The sequence below is a fragment of the Oratosquilla oratoria genome, chromosome 18 (assembly GCF_046742065.1).
Source record: "Oratosquilla oratoria isolate Oo_2021 chromosome 18, ASM4674206v1, whole genome shotgun sequence".
Classification (NCBI taxonomy): Eukaryota; Metazoa; Arthropoda; class Malacostraca; order Stomatopoda; family Squillidae; genus Oratosquilla; species Oratosquilla oratoria.
This window is the reverse complement of record NC_134794.1, coordinates 45,182,600-45,187,692: the sequence shown is the minus strand read 5'-3', so window position 1 is coordinate 45,187,692 and position 5,093 is coordinate 45,182,600. Positions and strand designations below refer to the sequence as shown.

Sequence of the window (5,093 nt, the reverse complement as noted above, 5' to 3'; positions counted from 1 at the left end):
TTGATGCAGCCCAAAGGGATTTCTCTCCATCTTGTATTTTTCTCCATGAAGGGATGGAGAAGGGTTGTCACCAATTAAGTGAAGCAGCCTTGCTGTAGATGTACTGTCTTGCTACATTGCTTCTGACCCAGGGCAGTGGACAGGATACAGGGTTGGCCCATCATCCATGAGGAGGTAAGAGGGGTGAAAGGGTGGTAGATGTGAGTGGAATGGGTGGGCGTAGGTATATTCCTTTGACTTGGCTACCTTATATGGGGGGAAAAGTTCTTGGTATATAGATAGAAGACAAATTATGCAAAAATTGAAAATTGGCCAATGCAAGCATGTACCTGAGCTATACACTGGGCTTCTGGTGTCTGAATTAAACAGTAATTGAAACTCAAGGAATTTTCAGTCAATCATTTATATATTTTTTACAAAATTCACAAATACAGTACTGTGCCTTATAAAAGTATTTACTAATACTTTCACCTGTTTTCTAGAAATTACACCTGTAACAATGGTAGTATGTTTTAATGGCAGGCTATGGTTGGGGAGGCTTTACAATGCATAGGTTATACACAATCTGTGAAACTGAAAGAAAAATTACAAATGAACTATGGACAGAGGAAATGATTCTTTACATCTCTGAAAGGTGTTACAGCAACGAAATCCAGGTCAATCCTGGAGAAACAGTCTTACATTAGTTTATTATTCTTAGACAAGAAAATACAGGTTCCCAAGTATACTGAGACCTAGTGAATATGATACAGCTACAATATGTGAACTATTTAATATAAAATCCACAGTTGTATACTATTACTTTCCTAACTGCATATATCATTAACTGGGCACTTTAAAGGTTACATAAATTTTCATTTAACAATTCTTAAGTTTTTAATCAATCAATCGTTGCCTTGCATTTTGCCGATTGGAAACCTGCAACCCACAGTAGCTGGCAATGGTCTTTGGGGCCTAGCATACATCTCTGGGAAGAAACCTTGACTGATGCTGCATTAGTGTGGGACTTTCTATACCACTGACTGAGAGCAGTAGGAGAGGAGTAATCATCAGTCATCAGTTCTCCTGTTTAAAGGTGGTAGAAATACAAGACAATCTTAGGCTCAGTCTGAAGACTGAGTGCCAGAATGCCAGCCCTTGGGGTTGCACCTCCAGATGAAAGTGAAGAAGCTAAATTAATTCTCTAAAAGAAACATCCACAAAACCTGTTTAATGCATTGATATTCATATTGAGCTATGTAGTGAACCCTCCTGTACAGGGAGCAGAAGCAAGTTTAATAATTACAAATGACAGATTTATCAGTCTCTGGACAATATAGTTAAGCTCAATTCAGACATTTTCATTACAATATATGTCTCATACCGAGAGAAGTAAAAGACAAAAAGTGTGGAAAAAACATCTGACTTATACACATAATTTCTTCTAACCTACAGGCCTCCTCCCCCCAATGGGTAGTATAAAGAAAGTGGGCCATATTTAAAAACTTGATCCCATTATACCATCCTCTACCTTTCTTGTATGCTCTCAGTGATTTTCCATCACCTCTCTGTGGCTCTTCTCTAGCTTCTGACCATTAGGTCTGGACTTGCAGATCCTGACACTTCTACACTTGTTCTCATATAGTACAGCTATGTATTTTATTTAATTACATAATTATAATATACAGGAAAGGAGATATATGTGGGGTCCCATCTCTTTTATCTCCATCTATCATATCTAGCATTAAGTTTGTTCATGGTTTTGGCTTGGGTTATGTAATCCATGTTATTCCAGGAGTTGGCATATCTGTATGGAAAACTGTGCTTCTTCATATGCTTCAGACATGTGTTTTTTTTTAATTTGATTTCATGATGCCCTCCCATTCATTAAAAATGTTCAGGTCACAAACCACAGCAAACAATGTGATCAACAGGATATGGAAGAGATGCTACTGAGGAAGAATGAATGAAAACAAGGAAACTTGTGAGGACATGAAAAGAAAAAAGGGGGGGGGAGGACTAATGAAAAAAATAAAAATAAAATAAAAACTTTAAGAAAGTAAGGAAGCAATAAAAGGAAACTAAAATTGGTTTGCTAATGTGGATAATTTCCTATTGACCATATCAGGGCACACATCTCACAAGCACCACCAGTGGAATAAGAAGAAGAAGAAAAAAAAATTGGCAGCATACTACTCAAACCTATCTAAGCCACACAAAAGATCAAGACAGAAATGTATTCACACCCAGATAATTAATCAACCCCTTCAAGAAAAACCACCTGACACAATACAACAAAAACAACCCCCAAATATAAGTCACACAGAGAAACTCCTCCCACATCATACAAGAATCACACAGGCACATTTGCACTTTGCACACCATCCGGCATTAAGACAGTACCAACACAGAAGAGGCCTGGCTATAGATTCAAACTGCCCCAGATGTGACTACCACACAGATGACACAGAACACCTCATACTATTATGCCCCACACCAACAATATCCAGGCAATAACAAAATATACATACATACACCAAGGGCTTTCTCCCTTACAAGAGAGGTAGCAGAAGTCAAAAGCATAAATCCACTCCCACCTATTTCATCCCCACATACTCCACTCCCATTCACCACCTCTCCCTCCCTCTTTTCTTGGCTCCTCATGGATGACAGGTCATCCCTGGATCTCACCCACTGCCCTGGGTCAGTGGTACTGCAAGACACAGCACATCCACAGCAAGACCACTTCATTTAATCAGTGGCCCCTCCTCTCCTTCCCCTCAAGCAGAAAAAGAGATGACAGGGATAAATCTCTTTGGGCTGTATCAAAATATCATTCACTGATGAGTTAAACACCATATGAGGACGGAGCCTTTATTTGTATGACAGTTCGCTTATTACATCTTTTTCAAGTACTTGAAAAAGCTGTAATAAGCGAACTGTCATACAAATAAAGGCTCCGTCGTCATATGGTGTTTAACTCGTCAGTCTTGTCGGCAACTGCTACTTTCATAAAAATATCATTCACACACAGTCCCCCATCCCCTTCCATGCCTCACAGCATCATTCATACACAACCATTCTCCATTCACCCCTATCTTCTTTCCCCTCCCATCCTTCCTCAACAGACATTCCACTCTTTCCCAATGCCCCTTTTACCCCATCCATCCATCTCATCCTAGGACGCCCCCTCATATTCGCTCCTTCCACCTCTGCCTTCCACACCTCTTTTACTAATCTTTCTTCATTCATTCTTTCCATGTGTTCAAACCATCCCAATACTCTTTCATCAACCCTATCTCCCAACTCCCTTTCCACCCCTATTCTCCTCACCTCATTTCTCACTCTAGCCCTACCATACTTCTCAGGCATTTCATTTCAAACACATTTAAACTCTTCCTATCTTATGTTTCATGTTTCTGCACCATACAGTGCTGTCAGCACAATCACCGCTTCATACAATTTCCTCTTAGCATCCATTCTCAAATGTCTATTTTTCGTTAGACTTTTTATCCCCAGGGCATTTACTTGCTTCTCTCAATCTACATTCTACCTCCACCTCCACCCCTCCCTTTCCTGCCACATTCACCCCTAAGTATCTAAAGCTATCCACTTCCTCCAGTCTTTCTTCTTTAATATTCCGTTCCAATTTGCTGTCATTCTCTCCCCTTGTACATCTCATCACCTTACTTTTACCCACATTTATCTTCAACTTCCGTCTTTCGCACATCTTCTCAAACTCTTGTCACTAACTTCCTTAATCCTTCCTCTGATCCTGCAAAATATATCTTCTCTAAATGATTCATGGTCCCAACTGGAGGCTGCTGCTAGTTTCCTGAAGGCCATGGGTCTTCTATAAGATAGATCATGGGCAATGGATTAATTGACTATCTGTCACCCATTTGTTTCCCTTTCATCTTAGGTCCTCATAGATGAAGGGTCATCCCTGTTTTCTGCCCACAGGCTGGGTCAGAAACAAGTACCTACCATCATTAAAAGAAAGGAGAGAGAGAAGTGACATGATTGTATTCAGATCAAGGATGGGAGTGGATGAAACTGACAGAAAAGGTCTCTAGGTCTGGGACAGTGGGGTGTCACAAGGTCATAAGAATTAAGTGAAAAAGACTGTATGTCTGAAAGCTATCAAGACACAAAATAATCCATACAGAAACATCAACTTCTGAGATAACCCAAATGAAGATATAGCCCAAGGTAAAGCCATAAATGAATTTAAAGTTTGGTATGATAGAGGAAAAGAGGTGTGACCCTATAAACTTAGTTCCTCTCCTGTATAGTACACTTATATATAAACACACAAAAATATTCACAGTGAATTACACCATATAATTATACACAGTGCACAAACATGAAATGCTTATATATTCATATACAAATCTCCTATCTATAATATCTATAAGTTATTGTAAGAATCCTAAAAATACCATTATGGTTATTTTACTAAAAATACTATTGAAATGGTCCATAAATTCCAGTCACAATGTACTAAAATTTTATACCTGAACAGATCTGTAAAAAGTTTACACAGAGCATAATCATTATAATTTGAAACAGAGTTAACTTCTACAAACATGAACTACTTTATAATTTGTTTTTGATTAAATAAAGAGCTACACACCAAACAAGGAATGTGTCTTCCCTTAAAGAAATAGGTATGGAGATGTGGGTATTTGTGCTTAGACATACAACTCAATATTAAAAATATATATATATATATATATATATATATATATATATATATATATTAGAATGATAATTCTAACCCACAAAATCCTTGCTCGCTTCCAAGCACCAAGGCACATACAGCTTTATTCACATTTCAACCAGAAGCTTCCCTCCTACTGCCACCATCTCTACATGATTGGCTTTAATTTTCTTTTAGATTTTTGCTTCCAACAAAATCCTTGTTTCTTCATATAAATTCTCTATATACTATTTTCCTCAGTGTATATGAAGAACAAAATGCTATCCTTTAGATACACAGGAATTTCCTTTTCTAAACTCAAATTGGTTTTCAACCAAGATTCCTTTCTCCCCCACATATTTCATCCATCATTCACAATCATTTCACTCATTTTTGTTATTGTACTGGTCAA

The 5,093-nt window shown here is 38.1% G+C and overlaps 1 long non-coding RNA gene across 1 annotated transcript; it reads left to right on the top strand.

Moving 5' to 3' along the window:
- Positions 1–262: 262 nt before the first annotated feature.
- LOC143035190 (uncharacterized) lies at positions 263–4,699 on the top strand. Its single transcript, XR_012967297.1, has 2 exons — positions 263–1,738; positions 1,775–4,699. It is a non-coding gene; the product is annotated as an uncharacterized LOC143035190 (long non-coding RNA).
- Positions 4,700–5,093: the final 394 nt, after the last annotated feature.